The sequence below is a fragment of the Dioscorea cayenensis genome, chromosome 4 (genome assembly GCF_009730915.1).
Source record: "Dioscorea cayenensis subsp. rotundata cultivar TDr96_F1 chromosome 4, TDr96_F1_v2_PseudoChromosome.rev07_lg8_w22 25.fasta, whole genome shotgun sequence".
NCBI lineage: Eukaryota > Viridiplantae > Streptophyta > Magnoliopsida > Dioscoreales > Dioscoreaceae > Dioscorea > Dioscorea cayenensis.
This window is the reverse complement of record NC_052474.1, coordinates 19,366,827-19,394,610: the sequence shown is the minus strand read 5'-3', so window position 1 is coordinate 19,394,610 and position 27,784 is coordinate 19,366,827. Positions and strand designations below refer to the sequence as shown.

General features: G+C 39.7%; 1 non-coding gene across 1 annotated transcript; it reads right to left on the bottom strand.

Moving 5' to 3' along the window:
• Window positions 1-7,395: 7,395 nt before the first annotated feature.
• On the bottom strand, window positions 7,396-7,502 carry LOC120259749. The gene has a single exon (XR_005536302.1). It is a non-coding gene; the product is annotated as a small nucleolar RNA R71 (small nucleolar RNA).
• Between the last annotated feature and the right edge of the window lie 20,282 nt (window positions 7,503-27,784).

Sequence of the window (27,784 nt, the reverse complement as noted above, 5' to 3'; positions counted from 1 at the left end):
CCACCTATATGCATAAAAGAACACCAAATACACAATATAAGACATAAACCATGGTAAAAAATGATGCTCAATGCATGTTAAACATATATAAAAATATGGCTACTCAAGCATTTATCATTCACCACTTTCGAACCATTAAAGGATGGGGAGAAGTTGTTCATGGGGAACTCTACTAGATTTGAGGTTCAAGGCCATGGTAAGGTTATCTTGAAAATAACTTTTTGGGAAACAATTAACTCTTAATAATGTGTTATATGCGCCAAAAATCTGTAAGAACTTGGTGTTAGGTTGACTGCTAATCAAGCATGGATTCCACTTAGTGTTTGAATTAAACAAAGTTTTCATTAGTAAAAATGGAATGTATGTAGGGAGGGGTTATATAACTGATGGGCTTTTTAAGCTCAATGTAGAACTATAGTGGTGCTTCTGCTTACTTGCTTGAGTCTTTCGGATTATGGCATAGTAGACTAAGGCATGTTAATTATAATACCTTGCATAGATTAATTAACATAGATCACATACCGCCTTTTCATAGTGATCCTAAACATAAGTGTCAAACTTGTGTTGAAGTAAAACAAACAAGATCATTCTTCCAAACAATTAAAAGAGACATGGAACCTCTTGATTTAACACAGAATCTCTTGATTTAATACATAGCGATGTATGTGACTTAAAATTTGTGCAAACAAGAGGAGGTAATAAATATTTTATTACCTTTATAGATCATAGAACAAGATATTATTATGTGAATTTTTTCAAAAGCAAACGCAAAGCAATAGAAAAATCTGCTCTCTATAAAATGGAAGTTGAGATTCAACTCAACAGGAAGATTAAGGTTATAAGGAGTGACTAAGGTGGTGAGTATATAGCACCATTTGGTGAATTTTGTGCTCAACAAGGAATTGTACATGATGTCACTCAACCTTATTCATCTCAGTCAAATGGAGTTGCTGAGAGAAAGAATTGAACTTTGAAAAAATGATGAATGCAATGTTGATAAGTTCTTGTTAACCTTAGAACGTGTGGGGAAAAGCTGTTTTGACAGCTAACTATCTTTTAAATAAGGTACCCTACAAGAAAAAGGATAAGACCCTATATGAGTTATGAAAAGGATGAAAGCCTTCTTACAAATACTTAAGAGTGTGGGGGTATCTTACTAAAGTTATTAAAGTGGTTGTACCTATACCTAAGGTGTGAAAATAGGTCCAAAAATAGTTGATTACATTTACATTGGATATGCACTAAATAGTAGTGCTTATTGGTTTATTATTGATGAGTCAAATATACTAGACATTCATAAGAACACAACAATGGAATCAAGAAATGTATCTCTCTTTGAACATTTATTTCCTTGTAAAACAAAGAATGGTAAAGGATCAAGTTCATCTAAACGACTACATGGGTTCGTTAATCATGAGCATGATGTTGATCAAAACCAAGAGGTTGAACTTAGACATAGCAAGAGAACAAGGGTAGAAAAATCTTTTGGCCCAAATTTTCTAACCTATTTGCCAGATGATCCTTTATGGAAAAAAGCCATTAAGAGTGAAATTGATTCTATTATTCAGAATCATACTTGGGAGTTAGTAAACCTACCTATAGGATGTAAACCTCTAGGCTCTAAACAGATTTTTAAGAGAAAAAAGAAAGTTGATGGAACTTTAAAAAAATATAAGGCTAGGTTTGTAATTAAAGGCTACAAGCAGCAAGAAACCCAAGATTACTTTCATACATATTCTCCTGTGACGAGAATAAATTCCACTATAATGATAATAGCAATTGTCGCTTTAAGAGATCTTGAAATACATCAAATGGATGTAAAAACAATCTTTCTTAATGGGGATTTAGATGAAGAAATCTAAATGGAGCAACATGAGGGCATTGTTACTCCAGGATATTGAAAGAAAGTCTGTAGATTAGTAAAGTCTTCATATGGCTTAAAATAAGCTCCAAAGCAATGTCATGAGAAATTTGATAGTGTTGTGCTATCAAATGGGTTTAAAACTAATGAGTGTGACAAATGTGTATATATCAAACATACTGAAAGTGGATATGTCATTTTATGTCTGTAAGTTGATGACATGTTCATCGTTGGTAGTAATGATAACTTTATCGAATCTACCAAAATTATCTTAAATTCAAGGTTTGACATGAAAGATATGGGACTAGCTGATGGAATTTAAGTAATCAAAATTATAAGAGCAACTAATTGTCTTATTCTTAGTCAATCGCATTATGTGGACAAAATCCTTGAAAAATTCAAAATAAATGATTCTTGTATAGCCAGAACACCATTGGATGTGTGACAAGATCCCCTTGCGTATATCCCGCAAGTGCACGGGTTTGTTGAAGTAATAATCCCAGATGAGCGGGTATCGAATCCACAGGGAGTAGGGAATAAAAACACTTAATCCGCTTCTTAGCTATGTGAAAGATCAGTAGTGATAAGTGTGACAATGATTCAATTCTCAAAAGTAAAAACAACAAGTAAGAGAGCACGAGTAAAGGAGGAGGTAATGCAATCGATAAAGATGGGGTATTCGGATAATGCTCCGCCTAGGACAATCGTTCAAGTGCAAGAACCCTCTATTATGCTTCCTAATCAATGCAATGGTGAGTCGTGGAAATCCTTAAATACATAGTCCCAAATCTAAGGTCAACTATGCCTAACTCTATACATGTCCCGGAGGAGAGATTAGATAACCTCTCAACTTCGCACTCGAATAGAGTTGCAATGAGCTCTAGGGATTCCAAGTGATAAATCTCTTCCTAATTATAGACCTAACCCTTTAGTTAAGGTGGAAGGTTCCTAACCACGATTAAGCCCGAGATACTAAGATCACCTTAATGCTTCACTCTGTTGCACGCGCAACTAAGCCCCAGCGGAGGGTCATCCCTTAGACCATTCATTCTATTATGGCCGCAAAGAACTCGAGGAACAGAGGTAGAATCTATCACGTCGGAGGGGAAAGGGGACGCTCCGGTACCTCTTGACTCACCCTCTCAACCCTCTCCAACCTAGCTTTGTCTAACGCTCGTGGTGTGTCACTTACTCACAAGGTTACCAACAAGAACTCTCAACCCTAGTGTCACTCTAGGGGAAATGTTCATACAATCAAGTATTCAAGGTTGGAACTCACTACAAACATCAATTAATTAAAAGCATAATAAAGAGATTCAATAAAACAAATACATCCTAGGGTTCACAAATACCCAAGTACCCACTAGGGGTTTAGCTCTCCATGGAGCTAAGTACAATCAAAGAAATAGAATGTAAAAGCAATGAATCCATAGAGAAACCCCCTCGATAGTTATGTCGATGGTCTTGTGGAAAGTCCTCTACTCGTCGTCCAAGGATTCCCTTGTCCGGTATAGGATACGCCTTGACGGAAGCTCACCTACCAACCTTCTTCCAAAGGAATGACGATGTCGGAGCCGTAGAACCTCTCCAAAACCCTAGCCGAAACCCTCTCTCAAGTTGGGGAAAAGATGGAGAAAAGAATGCTGAAATCGTTGCTGAAATCGGCTTTAAATAGGGCTGGAATCGGGCATCCACACGATCCTGTGGATTTTTCACACGCCCTGTGGAATTTCCACACGGGCGTGGGTAATTTCCACACACCCGCGTGGATTCTTTGGAATTGTGATTTTTGGCCAGCTGTAAACAGTGTTGCTACAGTACTTTTGTTACAGTACTCTACTACAGTACCTGACCCAAAATACTTCCCGAATCCATACTTTCATCGAGGTGACGCAAACGGGCACACGTTCACGTCGTGGATCACTTTGCTTCTTTAATGAATGACAAGTTGGTGGAGATCTTGTTCTATGTGCATAAGTCGGAATGCTTGAGTGTGACTGCCCTTGTGCCCCTCCAAATGGTTGTGCTAACTCAAATACAAGGAGGTTGGCACACACTCTAGTATCTCACACCCGACCTATGTCTTCGCGTTTGAACCTTAGCAAGATTTCCTCCAAAATCGGTGCATTATGATCCACATTGGTTTCTTTCCTTCATACTCGGCCTCACAACCCTACCTATATGAAAGTAACATAAAAACACACATATTAGTGTAAAAACCCGAGAAAAGTAATGCTCAACATAAGGAAAGAATGCTTCACATTCATATCACACAAGCACTTATCAATGTGAATCTACACCTATCTATGAATAAAAGTAAAAGTGTTTCATAACTTGAATATTCTAGAGTGATAGGGAGTCTAATGTACTTAATGAGTTGTACAAGACCAGGCATAGCTTACACAGCTAGTCCGCTAAGTAGATACACAAGAAATCATGGACCTGATCACTGGAAAGGATTTGTGAGAGTTTTAAGATATTTAAGGTATACTCATAGTTATGGACTACATTATACCAAATATCCAATAGTTCTAGAGTGATACAGTGATACGAATTGGATTTCTAATATGAAAAATTCAAAATTCACTAGTGGTTATGTGTTCACACTAGGAGGAGAAGCTATATCATAGAAAGCATTTAAACAAACAATTATAGCTCATCTTACAATGGAATTAGAGTTTATAGCTCTTGATAAATGTAATGAAGAGGCTGAATGGTTACGAAATTCCTCAGAGGATACTCTGGAATGGTCAAAGCCTCTGCCAGCTATATGTATTCATTGTGATAGCCAATCAGCAATTAGAAGAACACAAAGCAATATGTATAATCGAAAGTCTAGGCATATATGTCAGAGACATAATTTTATTAGACAACTAATCTCTACAATATTTATCTCTGCTGACCATGAAAAATAAAGGGATACCATAACGGATCCACTAACCAAAGGGTTAAATAGAGATTTATTTAATATGTCATCGAGGAGAATGGGACTAAAGCCCATGAAAGAACAAGTTGATAAGTGCTTCTATATTAGTAATACGAAGTATTCTTTTCTTACATTGAGTATTACTTTTCTCAGATTTTATCGCTTATACATGTGTATTTGTGTTTTTTTGTGCATATAGGGTTATGGAGACAATAGTGTTTGAAAAACCAAAAAAAGTAGATCATGGATGCACTTTGTTGATGAAATCTTGTAGTGAACAAATGCGAAGACACGAGTTGTGCTCAAAGACACGTGATTGTGTACCAACCTCTATCGTGCTCAAACAAATACATGGTTCGGAGGGAACAAAGACAGTCACATTTACGTTTTCTGACTTATGTAACACTAGCAAGACCTTTATCATATGTGATGTTTTATTGAAGATGCAACATGATCTACCACACGAATGTGAGCCCGTTCATGTGGCTTCGATAAAAAGTGTGGATTTAGGAGTATTTTGGTAGAGTACTATAGCAGTCTACTGTAGCAAAGTACTATAGTAGTTACTGTTGACAAACTGCAGAAAATCAGTTTCCTGGAGATTCACACAAGCGTGTGAAAATTCTATATGGCCATGTGAAAGCCTAATTCCAGCTTTATTTAAGTCACGATTTCAGCTGTTTTAAAGAATCTTACCCCAATCTTTTGCCCATCCTTTTCACATCTTTGAAGGAGCTCATGGCTAGGGTTTGGAGAGGCTTTGGCAAGGTATTTGGAGTGGTTCTACGGCCTTCAACACCGTGTTCCTTTGGAAGATAGTTATTGCGGGAGCTTTCGTCGGCATCAATCTATCGAGGTGTGTCTAGGCTTGACGAGGGAACCTTTGGAGAAGACGAGCCCACTCCACAAGACCATTGATACAGACTACAAGGGATTCTACTTATAGATTGCATGTTTTTACTTTCGAATTCATTATTGATAGTATCTTGCTCCATGGAGAGCTAAACCCCTAGTGGGCTCTTTGACTTGTAAACCCTAGGATGATTTTGTTTCATTGGCCTTTTATTATGTTTTCTTCAATTGATGTTCTAATTGAGTTCCAATATTGAATGCTTGTTGTGTTGATTTTCCCTTAGGTTGACAATCTATCTTGGTAATCCTTGTGGATGAGTGACATACCATGAGGGTCAGATAAAGCTAGGCTGGAGAGGGTTGAGAGGGTGAGTCGAGAGGTAGTGAAATGTCCCCTTTTCCTTCTGGTGTAATTTATCCTATCTCCGTGTTCCAAGAGTTCTTTGCGGTCGCAATAGAGTGAAGTGCTAAGATAGGAACTCCATTGGGGCTTAGTTGCACAAGCGACAGAGTGAAGCGTTATAGTAATCCTTAGTGCTGGGGCTTAATTGAGACTAGTGGGTCTTTCGCTTTGACCAAAATGTTAGATCTAGATTAGAGAATATGGTTTATCACTTTGAGTCCCTCTAGCTTTAAGCAACCTTTCACAGTGTGAGGTGTTGAGATTGAGCGATTTCTCCACCGGGACATAGTGTAGGGTTACTAACAGTTAACCATAGGTTTAGGATCGTGTATTTAAGGATTTCCATGACTCATTAGATATCAATTGGGAGACATAATGATTGGTTTTGTAGTTGAAGCAATAGTCTTAGGGTGATCAACGTCCGGGTGTCCCCACTTTCTATCAATTACCTTTCCTTTCAATTTATTGTGCCTCTCTTTCTTGTTTTCTTTATTTCTTTTCTTTTCACATTGATATTATTCTCACCACTATTGATTCATCTTCACCATAGTTAAATAGCAATTCTTGTGTTTTTTTATCACCATTCCCTATGAATATGATTACCCACTCACCAGGGTAGTTTTATTACTTCAACAACCCATACACTTGCGGTACATACGTAAAAGGGTGTGTGAAAGTTTTTGACACCATTCCCGGCTAATTGCTATTTTGGAAACACTTTGCACTTTGCTATTTTAGCTATTTTAGCTATTCATCACTTATTCTATTTCACATTTTCTTATTCTTCCATCTTTCTGATTTATTTTCTTTTCATTGGTTACAGATGCATGTTATGACCCAAGGAAACCCTTCGACATTGGTTGAAGGAAATCCGGACATTAAAGGAAGAATTCATAGAAGGGGAAAAGAACCTATGCCAGAATAGTCAAATCAAGCTGAGATAGAAGGTGAAAGGCCTAATTACATGGCAGAACAGAATGTGCAGCAGAGGACACTCTCAGATTATGCCATACCCGTAGTTCTTAGTACGCAGTCCAGTATTGTGCGGCCACTATTACATCTCAGAATTTTGAGCTCAAGTCAGGTTTCATCCAAATGCTACATTAATTGGCACAGTTTAATGGTTTGGCTGATGAGGATTTAAATAATCATATTGAGAACTTCTTGGAAGTGTGTGACATGCTCAAGATTAGTGGAGTAACGGATGATGCTATCAAGTTGAGGGCCTTCCCATTTTTCTTGAAAGAGAGAGCAAAGTAATTGCTACATTCATTACCTAGAGCATCGATCACTACATGGGAGGAGATGGTAGAAGCTTTTCTTTCCCGATATTTCCTTCCCGAAAAATCTATAAAACATACTAATGAAATATCATCTTTTGTGTAAATGGAAATAGAGTCTCTATTTGAGTCATGGGATAGGTTCAAGGAGCTCCTGCGGAAATGTTCTCGACATGGGTTCCCCTAAGTGGATGATCATTCAGACTTTCTATAATGGTTTGAACCCAAGCACAAAGTAGTTACTTGATGCTACGGTAGGAGGTACCATAGGAAGCAAGACCCCCGACGAGGCCCGACATCTCATTGAAGAAATGGTTATGAAATAGTTATCAATGGAACACAAGGGATAGAAGGAAGGTAGCTGGAAGTTAAACACTCTAACTTCTCCTAGAGTGGCGGCTATGAAGAGTTGCACTGGGTGTGGGGAGGACATGCTCCATCTGATTGGCCGATTTTTATTGGTGGTACATCCTCGGTGGAACAAGTGGATTTTGTGGGTAATGCAATGAGAGGACAATAAAATCCGTATAGCAATACCTACAATCCGGGTTGGATGAGCTACCCGAAACTTTCTTGGAGTAATCATGGGCAACAGAAGACGATGGCACCACCTGGCTTTCAACAACAACAAAAACAAGCCCCAAACATGGAGAATCGAGTTTCAGGGTTGGACAAACTGGATGACCGATTTAAAGAAGGCATTGACCAAGTTTATTCAATCGTTGGATACACGGTTTCAGTCGGCCGAAGCTACACTTGGCAACCACACCGCATCATTGCATAACTTGGAGAATGAAGTGGGCCAAATTATGAAGTCACTCTCGGAAAGACCTCAAGGGAGTTTGACTAGCAACACAGAAACTAACCCAAGAAAACATGTGTAGGTGATCACTTTGAGAAATGGTCGTGAAGTTGAGGGTAGGCTCCCGAGTGTGAAGAGTAATGTTGAAGCTCCCAACGTCGTGGAGGTTGAGGAGAGAACCAAAGGGAAGGAAGTAGCATCCCCACCTTACAAGGCAAGAATCCCTTATCCTTCAAGATTGAAGAATGACCAAAATGATGAGCAAGACAAGAAGTTTTTAGGTCTATTCAAGCAGTTGCACATCAATATCCCATTTATGAAGGCGTTATCTCAAATGCCTTATTATGTAAAGTTTCTCAAGGACCTCTTGACCAACAAGATGGAGTTGGAAGAGAGTGCATCTATGATCTTAGATGCTTCATGTTCGGCGGTGTTGCAGAAGAATATGCCAAACAAGAAGGACCCCGGAAGCTTTATCATCCCGTGCAACATTGGCAATATGGGTGAAGAGAAGGCCTTGGCAGATTCAGGGGCTAGCATTGACACGACCGAATATGTGTATAAACCGCAAGTGCACGGGTGTCGAAGTAATAAATCCCAGATGAGTGGGTATCTTATCTACAGAGAATAGAGATTAGAAACACAACGATTGCTATCTAACTATGATGAGAATAAATCGATGGTATGATGAATGAGATTTATATAACAAGAGATAAAAGAAATAAGAACGAGAGACACAATAAAATTGAGAGATAAGGCTATCGATATAAATGGGGTACTCGGATATTGTTCCGCCTAGGACAATCATTTCAAGTGCAGAACCAACTATTATGCTTCCTAATTAATGCATTAATGAGTCATGGAAATCCTTCAATACACGGTCCTAAATTTAAGGCCAACCATGACTAACTCTATAGCATGTCCCGGAGGAGAAATCGAACAATCTCAACATCTCGCACTCGGATAGAATCACATGGAGTTCTAGGGATTCCAAGTGATAAACCCTCTTCCTAGATATAGACCTTACCCTTTGGTCCAAGTGAGAGGTCCCTAGTCAAAATTAAGCCCTAGGTGCTAAAATCACTTCAACGCTGCACTCCGTTACCTCTACAACTAAGCCCCAGCGGAAAATCATCCCTTAACCCTTTCACTCTACTATGACAGCAAAGAACTCAAGGAAATGGAGGTAGGATAAATCATATCGGAGGGGAAAGGGGATGCTCCACTACCTCTCGACTCACCCTCTCGACCCTCTCCCATCTAGCTTTGTCTAATCGTCGTGGTTTGTCACTTACTCACAAGGGTTACCAATATGAACTCTCAACCCTAGTGTCACTCTAAGGGAGGATTCAATCAATCAAGCATTCAAGATTGGAACTCAAATAAAACATCAATTAATGAAAGCATAATAGAAGGTTTAATGAAACAAATACATCCTAGGGTTCACAAATCCAAGTACCCACTAGGGGGTTTAGCTCTCCATGGAGCTAGTTACAATCAACAATGAAATCAAATGAAAAAATAAGTAATCCATAGAAAAACCCCCTCGGTAGTCATGCCAATAGTCTTGTGTAGTGGCCTCGTCTCCTCCAAAGGTCCACTTGTCTAGCCTAGGGCAAACCTCGCTGGATCGGTGCCGACGAAAGCTCTCCCAATAACCTTCTTCCAAGTGGAGCGCGATGTCGAAGCCGTAGAACCACTCCAAAAACCTTGCCAATACCTCTCAAAAACCCTAGATGCCTCCCTATTGAAAGTTGGGGAAAAGATGGAGAAAAGAATGCCGAAATCGGGGCTGAAATCGGCCTTAAATAGGGCTGGAATCGGGAATCCACATGCCCCTATGGATTCACCACACGGGCTTGTGGAATTAATGCACGGGCGTGTGGAATTTCCACACGCCCCTGTGAATTATCTGGAAATCACTTTTCTCATCCGGCTATGAACAGTACCCGCCACAATGAATTGCTACAATGTTTGCTACAATACCCTGCTACAGTATCGACCCGAAATACTCCCGAATCCATGTTCTCATCGAGGTAACATAAATGGGCACACATTTACGTCATAAATCGCTTTTGATCTTTTAATAAACAGCTACATTGGTAGAGATATTACTATACATGCACAAGCCAAAATACTTGAATGTGACTACCTTTGTGCCCCTCCAAATCATTGTGCTAACTTGAATACGAGGAGGTTGGCACAGATTCTCGCATCTTGAACCCGACTTATGTCTTCACGTTTGATCCTTCTCAAGATTTCCTCCAAATGGTGCATTCACGATCTACATTGGCTTCTTTGTCTAACATTTGGCTTCACAACCCTATATGCATGAAAGTAACATAAACACACACATATTAGCGCTAAAACCTGATAAAAGTAATGCTCATCATAAGGAAAGAACACTTCGCATTCTTATTAACCAAGGACTTATCAAGCATCAATGTCATGCCTTACACATTCTTCCAGAAGCTAGGCTTGGGAGAGCCTAGACCCACTCGGATGACACTTCAATTTGGGGACCGAACAGTTAGACATCCAAGGGGCATCATTGAAGACGTACTCATGAAAGTTGACAAGTACATATTTTCTGTGGACTTTGTAGTATTGGATGTTGATGAGGATATCGATGTTCCGCTAATACTTGGGAGGCCATTCTTGCGCACTTCCAAAGCTCTCATTAACATGGATGGCAGGGAGTTGACCTTGAGTTGGTGATGACAAGTTGACATACTGCCTCGTCGAAGCCATGCGACATTCTCTTGATTTTGATGATACTTTGTATTTTCTTGACACTACTGATGAGTTAATTGATGAATATATATAGGAAATGATTAATCTGGACCCGTATGAAGGGTTGCTAGACCAAGGAGTGGAGAATGAAGAAATGTTGAGACTTGCTTTAGAGGACAAGTTGCAACCTACTCCGGGGATCATGAAGAAGATGATCCCAAAGATGAAGCGAGCAAGGAGACACCACGAGAAGCACCCCAAGGCTAATAGGGATGTGCAAGCATGGAGTAAGGGTGGCAAACCCTTGTGTGGTAACAAGCTTGATAACTCTCCCTCTACCTTGAAAAGATTATGCTCATCATGCTTTCAGGTTGTAGGTAAGAGGGAAACCTACATTTATGAGCCCCCATGTGGTAAGGTTAGGTACGTTAAGCTTAGTAACATTAAACAAGCGCTTCTTGGAAGGCAACCCAAGTCTTTATTATTTTTCTTGGTTTTAGTTTAGTACTTGCATGAATAAGAGCTTTAGTGTTGGTGTCTTAATCTTTTATATGCTATTGTTGTGGTTTTCCCATGGATTATTGCTGTCTTCATGTGCCTAATTGTTATTGGTGAAGTTTCTTGGTCGTTTGAGCATGTTTTCATGATTCTCCAGTCAGATTTTCCAATGTCTAGGCAAGCTCTGAGTATGTATGAGTGTGCAAACATTTTCTACAGAGTCTGTTAACTTTTCTAAGTCATCCAGAGAAGACACACGGTTGTGTGTAATTTCCACACGGGCGCGTGTCCCCATTCAGAGCTCATCCCGAGAGGATACAGGGGCGTGTGTCCATCCCTGTGAATGACCTTGTGATGGTCACATGGCCGTGGATAATTTCCACACGGGCATGTGTTTCTCTGCAGAGTTCTCAGACTCTATCCTAAGAAGACACAGGGCCGTGTGTCTGCCCCTGTGGATGACCCTGTGAATGGCCCATGGGCGCGGGTAAGTTTCACACGCCCGTGTGAATCTCTGCAGAGAGATCTCCGTCCTGAGAAGACACTGGGGCGTGTGTCTACCCCTGTAAGTAGCCCTGTGAAGATCCACATGCCAGTGTGGAATATCCACAGTGACGTGTGGAACACTTAGAAATTTTTTTGGGTGGATAGAGAAGCCACAAGGGCGTGTGGGTACCCCTGTGGGTCGAGCACACGGGCTTGGGAATTCCCACACAGCCGTGTGGATGCGTTTAGAAGCAAGATGTGCTATCCCTATAGCACACATGGGTGTGTGAGTGCCCCTGTGAAGCTCTCCTGTGGAGTCATACGAGCGTGGGTAATTTCCACATGCCCGTATGGATGCACATAATGCTAAGAGACGCGGCTTTTCTTTAAATCCTATTCGTGTTTCTTCATCTTTTCACTCCCAAACACTCAGAGAATGCATCATTTCACTCTCCTGACTTCTCATCGTCGATTAAGAGGGATTTTTTTCGAGTTTTCCTGCCATTTTCAAGGTTTTCATTCTCATTTCATCAGTAAACCCTCACTCCCTTTTTTCTTCGCCAAATCATGATTTATTTTGGTTAAATCTGGTGATTACGGTTTCATTTACATGTTAAATGGTTGGTGCATACTTTAGAATGATTTTGGAATGATTTTTATAATGTATTTCGTGAATTTTTGCATAGTGGTCGTGCAGTTTTCAGGCCCCGTGGATCCCCACGGGCATGTGGAATTTTCACATGTCTGACAATGCCCTTTTGCATGTGAACCACAAGTACATGGGTTTGTCGAAGTAATAATACCTTGGTGAGGGGGTAGTCGTATCCATAGGGAATAGTGATCAGAAACACAAAGATTGCCATTTACCTAGAACGAAGATGCACCGATAGTGGTGTGAACAAAATCAATAAAAGTAGAAATAAGGAAAGAAGAATGAGGTGCAAATAAAAGATAGGAGAGAAAATCGACAGAAACTGGGGCACCCAGAAATTGCTCACACTAGGACTATTATTTCAAGTGCAAGACCAACCATTATGCTTCTCAGCTGATGCTTAATGAGTCATGGAAATCATAAAACACACGGTCCCAAACCTAAGGTTAACCGTGACCAACTTAACACTGTGCACCGGTGGAGAAATCGCTTAGTCTTGACACCTCACAATGTGTAAGGTTGGTTGACACTCTAGGGACTCCATGTGATAAACTCTATTTACTAATATAGATCTAACCCTTTGGTCCAGGCAAAAGACCCCTAGTCACAATTAAGCCCCATATACTAAGGATTACTTTCAACGCTTTACTCCGTTGCTTGCGCAACTAAGGCCTATCAGAGTTCATCTCTTAGCACTTTGATCTATTGTGATATTAAAGAACTCTTAGAATGTGAAGGTAGGATAAATCACACCGGAGGGGTTTGCTCGACGTGATGGGGGAGGGGGGCAGAGATGACGATAATACCTATTCTATTTGGCATAGAGATGATACGATTGATGGGGATGATGTGCAGGTACAGGCCGGGAGTGTATGTACTAGTTACACCTGCAACGGAGATAGCCGAGGGAGGAGTTGACGGTGCTGAGGTGTCTCAGCCTCTTCCCGAGCCACAGGAGGAGCAAATAGAGACAGAGGCGCCACCTGTAGCATAGGAGCCACCTCCACTGTACATATCTTCTCCACCTCGAGCCCATGGTCATTTTAAGAGGCTCGAGAATGTTGTGGGGATCTTACAGGCAGAGCTTGCTGAGGTTTATGCGATACAGGTCATGAACCATATAAAGGTGATGGCGCATCTTGACACATTACAGCAGTTACAAGAGCGAGACGTGACCTCCCCGTTTGTTATAAGACCCCGGACTCCTCAGGCTTCCCCAGCATTACGATCACCAGTAGTAGCAGTACTAGCATCTTCACCAGTTCCACCTACTTCAACACCAGCATTAGTAGACGAGGCAGCAACAGATACCGATGTTTGATACATCTTTACTTTTCTTCGTTCTTATTTTTCGTATTTCATTTCTGCTTTATATTTTAGAGTTGTATTACTCAGAAAGGATCCTTCTTTTGAGTTTATCTTTTATTTTTAGTTGTCTCAAGTTGTATTTCATTTTCATATCTTTATATACTTGAGTTTATTTTGTTTTTGTTGACCTTCACTTAACCCCCTTGTGTATACGTGCAGATGGTCTTGTGAGTATGGAATTTGAGGACTAGTCATGGACACGGACAATGTGATCTTCACATGACCGTGTGTGCTCCACAACCCATTAGAACTCAATGCTCAATGAATGTAGCTCCATCAAACATACCATTAGGAGTTCAAGGGAGTATTATTTCAATTGCCCACCTCCACATATATTTCTTTTGATTGCTTTATATTTTATTGTGCTTATTGACAACGCCCTTTTGCTTGTGTACCACAAGTGCACAAGTTTGTCGAAGTAATAATACCCTGGTGAGTGGGTAGTCGAATCCACAGGGAATAGTGATCAGAAACACAAAGATTTCTATTTAAACTGGAATGAGGATGAATTAATAGTGATGTGAATAAGAATCAATGTAATTAGAAATAAGAAAAGAAGAAAGAGGTGCAAATAAAAGATAGGAAAGGCAATCGACGATAAATGGGGCACCCGGACATTGCTCACCCTAGGACTATTATTTCAAGTACAAGACCAATCATTATACTTCTTAACTAATGTATAATAAGTCATGGAGATCCTTAAACACACATTCCCAAAACTTAAGGTTAACCATAACAAACCCTACACTATACCCTAGTGGAGAAATCTCTCAGTCTCAACACCTCACATTGTGTTAGGTTGCTATAGGCTCTAAGGATTCCAAGTGATAAGCTCTATTCCCTAAAATAGATCTAACCTTTTGGTCCAGATGAAATACCCCTAGTCACAATTAAGCCCCAGATGCTAAGGATTACTTCATTGTTTCACTCTGTTGCTTGCGCTTCTAAGCCCCTAGCGGAGTTCGTCGCCTAGCACTTCACTCTATTGTGATCACAAAGAACTCTTCGAACATAGAGAAAGGATAAATCACACCGAAGGGGAAAGAGGATGCTCCTCTACCTCTCAACTCACCTTCTTGGCCCTCTCCAAATTAGCATTGTCTAACCCTCATGATGTATCACTCATCCACAAGGATTACCAAAATGGATTCTCAACCCTAGTGTCACTCTAAGGGAAAATCAACTCAACAAGTATTCAAGATTGGAACTCAATTAAAACATAAATTAAAGAAAGCATAATAAAAGGTCAAAGAAACAAAACCCTCATAGGGTTTACAAGTCCAAGTACCCACTAATGGTTCAGCTATCCATGGAGCAAAAATACAATCAATAATGAAATCAAAAGTAGAAATATGCAATCCATGAAGAAAACCCCTTCGTGTTCATGTCGATGGTCTTGTGGAGTGGCCACGTCTTGTCCAAAGGTCCCCTCATCAATCCTAGGACACACCTCACCGGATCGGTGCAGATGAAAGCTCCCCCAATAACTCTCTTCCGAAGAAAATGCGATGTCAAAGGCTGTAAACCCCTCCAAAAACCTAGCCAAAGCCTCTCCAAACCCTAGCCACGGGCACCTCCAAAGATGGAGAAAAGATAGCCAAAAGATGGAAAAAGGATCTTGAAATTGGGCAAAAATCACGACTTAAATAGGGCTGGAATCAAGCATCCACAAAGGCGTGTGATATTTCCACTCGGCCGTGTGAATCACTAAGAAATTGATTTTCTGCGGCCTATGAACAGTAATTGCTACAGTTACTTGCTACAGTCACCTGCTACAGTGCTCCACCAAAATACTCCGAATCCACACTTTTCATAGTGGCAACATAAATGAGCACACATCTACATTGTAGATTGCATTGCATCTTCAAATAGAAGCACATTTGATGACAATCTTGCTAGCTTTGCACAAGTTAGAACACATGAGCGTGACTATCTTTGTGCCCCTCTAATTTGCATATTTCTTTGAACACAACAGATGTCCACACACACTCACATGTCTTTGAGCACAACTTGTGTCTTCACATTTGTTCACTCCAAGATTCCATCAACTAAAGTGCAAACTGCAATCTACTTTGGCTTCTTTCTTCTATAATTGTGTCCACAACCTTACATGCACAAAAGAACACAAATACACATGTATTAGCGATAAAATCTGAGAAAAGTAATGCTCATCATAAGAAAAGAATACTTCATATTACTGATACACAAGCACTTATTACTTGCATGCGTATATTGAGGGTGATGTACATCTTAAGTATGGGGAGGGAGTTCACATTACACATGTTCTATACTTATGCGTTGATTGTCCATGCTCATGTAGCCAATGGTGGTTCACCTTAGTTACAATGGTTGTATTCTTATGTTTAGGAGAATTTTTAACATTGAATGTTCTCATGCTCTAGTTTCTGTTTGAAAGAATGTTTTCATGCTCTAGTTTCTACTTGAATTTTTAGGAATTTTTGCCCGATTGACACTTTTTGCACTACTCGCTCATTAAACCTTGTGGAAACTCAAGTTCGATGTTTAAGGGACTAGTTTAGTTGTTTCTTGTTTTAATTTCCTTAAAAAAAATTATGTTGTTTTGTTTGTGCATAGGGGGTGGAAAGAGCTACCACCTATGAAGTATGAGCTACTCTCATAAGTCGGATACTAGTTATACCCTAATGAGCGAAAGAGCTATCTCATAAGATGAGTGAAAGCTACCACCCCAGTAGAAAGAGCTACCACCTCGAAAAGTGTGAAAGTCACCTTTGTGGCCGCTTAGGAAAGAGCTACCTTAGAGGATGTGTGAAGCTACTACCTTCTCTTTTCTTTTTGTACATAAATAAGTCCTTCTAATTTAGAGCTTTGTGGAGTATACGTTGGGTTGACTTGAGTGAGTTTACACACACTTACACGATATCGGTTTGTTGTCCTTTTTTATTCAAGTTTTTAGCTAGAGCATTTGTTTTTTGTATTTGGTATTGAAATTTTTCCTTTCTTGTAGAATGTTTCCCTTGCATGCTTTTGGTGAACCTAATGCCAAGCACTTTCTATTTTTCTTTCTCCTATGCTTTAATGTGCAATTTTTGCCTGAGAACAAGCAAAAGCTTAAGTGTGGGGCAGTTTAATAAGTGCTTGTGTATTAGTAATATGAAGTATTCTTTTCTTACATTGAGCATTACTTTTCTAAGATTTAATCACTTATACATGAGTATTTATATTCTATTTGTGCATACATGGTTATGGAGATTATAGTGGAGGAAAGGAGCCAAAAGTAAATCATTGACACGCCCCTTGCGTGTGACCCACAAGTTCACGGGTTTGTCGAACTAATAAATCCCAAGTGAGTGGTGTATTGTATCCACAGGGAATAAGGAATAGAAACACCAAGATTGCTACTTAACTAAGTAGAGATGAAACAATGATGGTGTGGATAAAGATCGATGCAAACAAACTAATGAAAATAAGAAAGAGAGGTATAATAGAATGAGAGGAAAGGCAATCGATAAAAGTGGGGATATTCGGATATTGTTCCTCCTTGGATTATTGCTTCAAGTGCAAAACAAACTGTTATGCTTCCTGACTAATGCTTAATGAGTCGTGGACATCCTTAAATACACGGTCCCAAAGCTAAGGTCAACCGTGTCTAACTCTACACTATGCCTTAGCAGAGAAATCAACCAGTCTCAACACCTCACACTGTGTAAAGTTGTAAGAAGCTCTAGGGTTTCCAAGTGATAAACCCTATTCGTATATGTAGATCTAACCCTTTGGTCCAGGCGAAAGACACCTAGTCATAATTAAGCCCCGGGTGTTAAAGTTACTTCAATGCTTTACTCAGTTGCTCGCGTAACTAAGCCCCAGCGGAGTTCATCCCTTAACCCTTTTCTCTATTATGACCGCAAAGAGCTATTGGAATGTGGAGGTAGGATAAATCACAACGGAGGGGAAAGGGGACGCTCCGCTATCTCTCGACTCACCCTCTCTACCCTCTCTAATATTGCTTTGTCTAACCCTCATGGTGTGTCACTTACTCACAAGGATTACCAAGATGGACTATCAACCCTAGTGTCACTCTAAGGGAGAAATCATTCAACAAGCATTGAAGATTGGAACTCAATTAAAGACATCAATTAAGGAAAACATAATAAAAGGTTAATGAAACAAATACATCCCAGGGTTCACAAATCCAAGTACCTACTAGGAAGTTTAGCTCTCCATGGAGCAAGATACAATCAATAATGAAATCAAAAGTAAAAACATGTAATTCATAGGAAAACCCCTTGGTATTCGTGTTGATGGTCTTGTGGAGTAGCATCGTCCTCTCCAAAGGTCCCCTTGTCAAGCCTAGGGTACACCTTGCCGGATCGGTGCCGACAAAAGCTTCCCACCAATAACTATCTTCCAAGAGAAACACGGTGTCGAAGCCATAGAACTACTTCAAAAGCCTTGTCAAAGCCTGTCTAAACCTTAGCCACAAGCCTCTCTAAAGATGGAGAAAAGATGGAAAGAAGGATGAAAGATGGATCCCCAAATAGGTACAAGTCGCGGCTTTATAAAGGGCTAGAATCGGGCATCCATACGGGTGTGTGGAATTTCCACACGCCCGTGTGGATTCTGGAAATCTGCTTTTCTGCGGACTGTGAACAGTAACTGCTGCAGTAAATTGCTATAGTGATTTACTTCCGTAACCTTCTATAGTGCTCCGCTAAAATACTCCCGAATCCACACTTTTCATCGAGGCAACATAAAAGATCTCATTGGTGAAGATCTTGTTATCATTGCACAAGTCAGGATTAGCAAATGTGACTGCCTTTATGCCCCTCCAAACCATTGTAATTGCTTGAGCACATGGAGGTTGGCACACATTCACGTATCTTCAATCGCAACTTGTGTTTTCACATTTATTCACTCCAAGACTTCATCAATAAAATACAATCGCAATCCACTTTGGCTCCTTTCTTTCATATTTGGCTTCACAACCCTTCATACACTAAAGTACACAAAAGCACATGTATTAGCGCTAGAATTTGATAAAAGTAATGCTTATCGTCAGAAAACAATACTTTATATTCTTAGTACACAGGCACTTATCAATTGTGGATGCACTTTGTTGATGAAATCTTGAAGTGAACAAATGCGAAGATACGAGTTGTGCTCAAAGACACGTGATTGTGTGCTAACCTTTATCGTGCTCAAACAAATATATGGTTCGTAGGGGCACAAAGGCAGTCACATTCGCAGTTCCGACTTTTACAACACTAGTAAGAACTTTATCAATGTGATGTTTATTGAAGACGCAATACGATCTACCTCATGGATGTGATCCTGTTCATGTGGCCTCTATGAAAAGTGTAGCAGTTTAGGATCTTTTCCACCACTATAGCGAAGCACTATTTTGGCGGAGTACTGTAGCGAAACACTATAACAAATCACTGTAGCCCATATGGATGCCCGATTCCACCACTATTTAAGTCACGATTTTAGGCATTTTAAAGAATCTTTTCCCAATCTTTTGCCCAACTTTGGAGGCGCTCACGGCTAGTGTTTGGAGAGACTTTGGCAAGGTTTTTGGAGTTGTCCTATAGCCTTCAACACCGCATTCCTTCAGAAGATAGTTATTGGAGCAGCTTTCGTCAGCATCGATCCGGTGAGGTATACCCTATGCTTGACGAGGGAACCTTTAGAGAAGACGAGGCTACTCCACAAGACCATCAATACGGATTATAAGGGGGTTTTACTTATGGATTGCATGTTTTACTTTTGATTTAATTATTGATTATATCTTGCTCCATGGTGTGCTAAACCCCTAGTGGGTACTTGGACTTATAAACCATAGGATGATTTTGTTTCATTGACCTTGTTTTCTTCAATTAATGCTCTAATTGAGTTCCAATCTTGAATGCTTGTTGAGTTGATTTTTCCTTAGAGTGACACTAGGGTTGAGAGTTCATCTTAGTAATTCTTGTGGATGAGTGACACACCATGAGGGTTAGATAAAGGTAGGTTGGAGATGGTTAAGAGGGTGAGTCTAGAGGTAGCGGAATGTCCCCTTTCCCTTCGATGTGATTTATCCAACCTCCGCGTTCCAAGAGTTCTTTGCGGTCACAATAGAGTGAAGTGTTAAGAGAGGAACTCCACTGGGGCTTAGTTGCGCAAGCAACAGAGTGAAGTGTTGAAGTATTCCTTAGTGCTTGGGCTTAATTGAGACTAGGGGTCTTTCACCTAAACCAAAGGGTTAAATCTAGATTAGGGAATAAGGTTTATCACCTGGAGTCCCTTGAGTTTTAAGCAACCTTTCACAGTGTGAGGTGTTGAGATTGAGCGATTTCTTTAGCGGGCATAGTATAGGGTTAGTCACGGTTGACCTTAGATTTGGGATCGTGTATTTAAGAATTTTCACAACTCATTAGACATCAATTGGGAGACATAATGATTGGTTTTGCACTTGAAGCAATACTCCTAGGGTGAGCAATGTCCGGGTGCCCCACTTTCTGTCGATTGCTGATAAGTATTTGTGCGATAAGAATGCGAAGTGTTCTTTCCTTATAATAAGGATTACTTTAATAGTGTTTTAACACTAATATGTGTGTATTTATACTACTTTCATGCAGATAGGGTTGTGAGACCGAATATTAGAGAAAGAAGCCTATGTGCATCGTAAATGCACCATTTGGAGGAAATCTTGAGAAGGTTCAAACGCAAAGACATAAGTCGGGTTCGAAATCCGGGAATGTGTACCAACATCCTCGTATTCAAGTTAGCACAACGATTTAAAGGGGCACAAGGACAGTCACATTCAAGCATTCTGGCTTGTGCAATTATAGAAAGATCTCCACCAACATGTTCGTTATTGAAGAAGCAAAGCGATCTACGACGTAAACGTGTGCCCGTTTATGTTACCTCGATGAAAGCATGGATTCGGGAGTGTTTCGGGTCGGTACTGTAGCAGGCCACTGTAGCGAACAATGTAGTAAACACAGTAGAAGGAACTGTTCATAGTCGGCCGAAGAAAGATGAAAACAGAGAATCCACACGGGCGTGCGAAATTCATATAGGCATGTGAATTCCTGATTCCAGCCCTATTTAAGGCCTATTTCAGCCCCGATTTCAGAATTTTTTTCTCCATCTTTTCCCCAACTTGAGAGAGGGCGGTGGCTAGGATTTGGAGAGGCATTGCCTAGGGATTTGGAGAGGTTCTACGGCTCTGACATCGTGCTCTGTTTGGAAGAAGGTTAGTGGGAGATCTTTCGTCGGCACTGATCCGGCGAGGTGTATCCGAGGCCGGACAAAGGGACCCTTGGACGAGTAGAGGACTCTCCACAAGACCATCACCATGACTATCGAGGGGGTTTTCTATGGATTCTTTGCTTTTACATTTGATTTCATTGATTGTAATTAGCTCCATGGAGAGCTAAACCCCCTAGTTGGTACTTTTGTATTTGTGAACCCTAGGATGTATTCGTTTAATTGAACCTCTTTATTATGCTTTCAATTAATTGATGTTTTATTTGAGTTCCAATTTTGGATGCTTGATTGTATGATTACTCCCTTAGAGTGACACTAGGATTGTTGGTAACCTTTGTGAGTGAGTGACACACCACGAGAGGTAGACAAAGATAGATTGGAGAGGGTTGAGAGGGTGAGTCAAGAGGTAGCGGAGCGTCCCCTTTCCCCTCCGGTGTGATTTATTCTACCTCCATTTCCTCAAGTTCTTTACGGTCATAGTAGAGTGAATGGGCTAAGGATGACCATCCGCTGGTTCTTAGTTACGGGTGCAATGGAGTGAATCGTTAAAGTGATTTTAACACCTAGGGCTTAATTGTGGCTAGGGACCTTCCATCTTTAACAAAGGGTTAGGTCTACGTCTAGTAAGAGGATTTATCACTTGGAATCCCTAGAACTCATTGCAATTCTATACGAGTGCGAGGTTGAGAGGTTATTCAATTTCTCCTCCGGGACATGTGCAGAGTTAGGCATGGTTGACCTTAGATTTGGGACCATGTATTTAAGGATCTCCATGACTCATTATTATATCGGTTATAAAGTATAATAGAGGGTTCTTGCACTTGAAATGATTGTCCTAGGTGGAACAATATCGGGGTACCCCATTTATATCGATTGCCTTACCTTCTCCTTTACTTGTGCTCTCTTTCTTGTTCTTTTACTTTTGTTATTTCACATCTTGTCACACATATCACTATTCACCTTTCACTTAGTTAAGAAACAATTTAAGTGTTTTTATTCCCTCCTCCCTGTTGATATGATACGCCATTCATCTGGGATTTTATTACTTCGACAAACCCGTGCACTTGCGGGACATACGCAAGCGGAGTTGTCAATTGCCTTTCCTCTCATTTAATTGTGTCTCTCTTTCTTGTTTTCTTTATTTATTTTCTTTTCATATTGATATTGTTTACACCACTATTGATTCATCTTCACCATAGTTAAATAGCAATTATTGTGTTTCTGATCACTATTCTCTATGGATACAACTACCCACTAACTAGGGTAGTTTTATTACTTTGACAACCCGTATACTTATGGTACACACGCAAAAGGTTGTGTTACAAGTCAATACGGTGGGAACCCAACCTTGTTGGCTGGAGATTCAAGGATCAAGGTTCAATGGGACAACTTAGTTGTAAAGACTAGTGCATATCACTATGAGGGTTGCCCTTATCCATCCCTATGATGAAACAATGATACCAGTAAGATAAAGGTTAAAATATACTTTTAATGATTCTTATGCATTGGTATTCCAATGGGAGTAATATGGGTTACTCTCAAAAGAAACCACCTACGTGAGAGAGAAGATGGGCCACTTCAAAGGAGAATGATGTTGGGCTTTAATTCTTTAGAAACTCTCACAAAACCAGGAAGATGTTCTGGCTCAAAATGAACACAACACTGAGAACTAAATTATGTTCTGAAGATTCCGGTGAGAAGTGTGTTGTTATTTACCATAAGGACAGAATAGTTCAAGGACAACTACATATATTGGGCAGTTGGTATATTAAGTATACTTTCTCAAGGGAAGATTCAAAAGGTTAACACCTACCTATCCTTAGTAGGTTTCAACCAAGGTGCTATATCACTAGATCAAAACCTTTTGTTATTCATTTCTTGTTTTGTAAATTTCCATTCATGTGGAGGATTGTTGGAAAATTAATTTTGAATTTGATTTGAAAGGTTGAAGAATTCCAATGGTTTTGGAATTTGAAGATGTTTTTTTCAACTTCATAGAATTTAAAAAGTTTCAAACTTTTACAATTATCGAACTAAGTTAGAATTTGAAGAGTTTTCCAACTTCATAGAATTTAAAAAGTTTCAAACTTTTACAATTATTGAACTAAGTTAGAATTTGAAGAGTTTTCCAACTTCATAGAATTTAAAAGGACTCAAATATTTTGAATTATAGAATTAATTTTGGAATTCCAAGGGTTAGTCTCCAAGGCTATATAAAGGATTTCAATCTTCAACTTTAGATATACAAGATACAAAAATACAATACAATAAAAAGACAATTCTAGAGGAGAAAGACACACACTTTAATTCCTTCTTTTCACCTACTCTCTCATAGAAATCCTAAGTTCTTTGTGATAGAGCTCACATAATTCAATTCGCCGAATTTGTAAAGTGTTGCTACCTTGTAACTGAATACCGTTGTATCTTGGGAAGTAGATGACAGTTCAAACCCAAGCACCTGAGATTGGTGAATATGCTTTAAGGAAACTGATAAGTGCTTGAGTAGACATATTTTTATATATGTTTTACATGTATTGAGCATCTTTTTTACCATGGTTTATGTCTCATATTGTGTATTTGGTGTTCTTTTATGCATATAGGTTGTGAATGCCTTGGAAGAGTAAAAAAGAAGCAATGATAGGCTATAAAGACACAATGTTGGGAGTTCTTGTTCAATTCAAGGACCAAGACACGAGAGGAGTTCATAAACGTGGAGATGTGTGCCAACTTCCAAGAAGATTCAAGTCAATTCACTAGTTGGAAGGGCACAAAGGTAGCCACATCTTCATGTTCCTTCTCTTTGTGAAGATTGTAAGACCTCTCAAAGATACGTCGATGAAGAAAAGTTTTATAGCCTACCACATGGACGTGTGCCCGGACATGTGGCCTCAAGAGAAGAGTGTTTGGACCGCGTTTTGAGAAAAGCACTGTAGTAAAAACACTGTAGCAATTTTATGAGATATTGATGGACAACAATGGGAAGCACCTCAACAAGAACTTCAATGGGATGAGAAAGTTGAAAAAGATGTACTTTGGTTGGAAAGAGTGTTACCAAGATGTACTTCGGTTGGAAAGAGTGTTACCGAGATTTATTGAAGCAACCGATGCCCGTTTCCAAAATATTTTCTCATCCCATTGAAGTTCTTGTTGAGGTGCTTCCCATTGTTGTCCATCAATATCACATAAGAGATTTGGGTAGCTCCTTCGAGTTGGATGATATGTGGTGCGACTTGGATTGTATTGTTGATGAACACTAACAAGTCGATCAATTTTTCTAGTGACAGCATCAACCTGTGAACATAATTCTATAAGTGGATCAATCATCATTCAAGTTTCATGCAAGAAAAAGTAAATAAGACAAAATAAAACAAAATAGAACGATGGAAGAAGATAGAGTGAAATAGATAAAAACAAAATAAAAATCGATGAGAATGATAGAAGAAAAAGAAAGTGTGGAATAGAAAAATAAAATGAAAAAGATAAATGGCTAGAGCAACAAAGTCCTAGCGTTTCTAGTATCCTGTTCCCCGGCAATGGCGCCAAAAACTTGACACGTCCGAATATGCGTGTAAACCGCAAGTGCACGGGTGTCGAAGTAATAAAATACCCGGTGAGTCGGGTAGTCGAATCCACAGGGAACAAGGCTACTGGTACTAACTTTTTCTCTGCTTTCTAGCCTAATGATAAATGGAAAGGTGTGGTGATCTAATGTGCGAAGAAATGAATACCGGAGATGAATATGCAAGGATGAAATGGATGGAGATCTCAATCAGTAAAAGTGGGGTATTCGGGCAATACTCCCACTAGGATTCAGGTATTAGGTACCGGATAAGCAAAGTGTTTCTATGATGAGTAAGTTAAGTCTTGAAAATCCAAAAATAATCGGGTCCAGCCTACGGATCACCAATACTAGTCCCCTACGAGGTCCCGGTGGAGAAATCGCTCAATCTCAACACCTCACACCACATATGACTGCAAAGCACTCTAGGGATTCCAAGAGGTGTATCCGATTCCTAAAGATTGATCCAACTCTAATTCCCGGCGAAGGATCCTAACACCCTATAAAGTCCCGGTGGAGAAATCTCTTAATCTCACGCCTCACACCAAATATGGTTGCATAGAGCTTAGGGAACGGAGATAGAATACACCAATCGGAGGGGAAAGGGGATGCTCTCTATCTCATGACTCACCCTTTCAACCCTCTTCAATCTTGAGGTTCTAACCCTAATGGAGACCTTTCTCTCACCAAGGTAACAAATCATGCAAACCAAATAACCAAAAGATCAATAAGGCAAGCAAGCATTAGACAATCAAGATTAAAACTTAATCAAACTCGGATTAAATAGAAACACTAAGCAAATCCCCAAAAGATGAGAATCCTATGGTTCACAAGCCCAAATACCCTCTAGGGTTTTAGCTCTCCATGGAGAAATATACAAAACACACCATCAATGAATGAAAGTACATTAAAACCATAGAAATAAACCCCCTTATATATGAACTGATGGCCTTGATGGAAAGCTTCGACGTCTTGAAGGACCCACTCCGAAGCTAGGTTCACCGGTGGCTTCCTTGATGCTATGACGGAGGAGGAATCGATCAAAGTTGGTGATGAAACGCCTCCAAAGCCGCAAAGACCTTCTTTCCAAACCCTAGCCGTCTCACCCCTCAAGAGCAGCACAAAAGATGAGAAAGAATAGGGCAAAACGGCTATTTATAGGCCTTAGACCGCGTCTGTCACATGCCCCCATGCGCCCATGTGGATTTTCCACGCGCCCGCGTGGGCTGCAGGAATTTCCACGCGGGTGCGTGAATAGTAATTTTGCTACAGTACTGATACATAAAATTGCGATAGTGTTTTTACTACAGTGCTTTTCTCAAAACGCGGTCCAAACACTCTTCTCTTGAGGCCACATGTCCGGGCACACGTCCATGTGGTAGGCTATAAAACTTTTCTTCATCGACGTATCTTTGAGAGGTCTTACAATCTTCACAAAGAGAAGGAACATGAAGATGTGGCTACCTTTGTGCCCTTCCAACTAGTGAATTGACTTGAATCTTCTTGGAAGTTGGCACACATCTCCACGTTTATGAACTCCTCTCGTGTCTTGGTCCTTGAATTGAACAAGAACTCCCAACATTGTGTCTTTATAGCCTATCATTGCTTCCTTTTTACTCTTTCAAGGCATTCACAACCTATATGCATAAAAGAACACCAAATACACAATATGAGACATAAACCATGGTAAAAATGATGCTCAATGCATGTAAAACATATATAAAAATATATCTACTCAAGCACTTATCAGAAACTATGTGACACACAGGCCTCGGTTGTAATATAAAGTTTTGTTTTACTTGTAATTTTCTATTTACCAATATCCACATAGCAAGGATCGATCATACCCAACAATCTTAAAGCAAAGGTACTCATTTTCTAAAATTATACTTGGAACCTTAAGTTTCTCAATCAAATAAACAAGAACATGAATTCTAAACACTCCCAATACAAAGGTACAATGAAAACTAACATTCATACCCACACTCATTAAAAAAATTCAAATTAAGAGGCACGACAAAAAATACACATTCTACACAAAAATCACCCTTTTTTTGCTCTTGAAATACACATTCTCAATCAAAGGGATAAAGAACTGATATTGCTTTCTCTCATAGATCACAAATAAAAAAAACCCAAAATAGTATTGATACTTTCATGAGAATAATGTTACCAACGATTTAGAGTCATCCACCACCGAAACCCTCACCTCTATTCCTCTTATCTAATGAAAACCAAAAAATATTTTGTTTTGCATATATACTCCCGCAAATAAAAAATTACAAAAAATAAATACAATAAGAAAGAAAATCATATTGAGATTATATTAAAGAACAACCTGCTAAATCTCTAATGGACGAGACTTAACCTGGAAAACACGATGAAACAAAAGAGACCAGTTTACTGGAAAACACAATGAAAGAGCGGTAATAGATTTGCTCCATGAAAAGAGACCAGGTTTTGAAATAAAGAAAAGGAAGACAAACAGAAGAAGTTGAAAATAGAGGGATAAAAAGTAACATTCTAGCAAATGTCGGCCTGAATTTTTAGATATTATTTGAAATTTTTAACATAATAATATATATAGAGAAAAAAGTGCTCAAAAAAATTTCACGATCGTGCACTAGAAATTTACTGGATAATTCATGGTATTCATATCAACGGTCGCCGCTAAAATTATCATCATGCTAGCATTTTTTCTTAAAATGCTGTTAAAGGGGGAAGTGTGAATACCTCAGAAGTTAGAAGTGTTCACATCCAAAGACGCAACTAATATACCAAGAAAAATACGCACGAAATAATCCTAGCGTTTCATAACATAAACATGGCCAAAGTATGATAAATAGGCCAACGTTTGTGTAAAAAAGCCACAAAAATTACTAGGATACCGACGCTTGCTTGCCAAATATCATCAAAAGGAAGGAATCTTTGAGGATTATAAATGTTCCAGTGTTGTTCAAACCAAATGTCACTAAAATGCTGGTGAATCTATAATCTGCACAACTGACAAGCACGCCAGTGCTTGAGCCGTGCTTCCATAAGCACGGCCTTGCTCTTGGTTCTTTGCCCACTCTTCTCCTACAATACTTCTCTTATTCTAATGAATTCTCTAAGTCCTAAGATCTGAGGCCGTG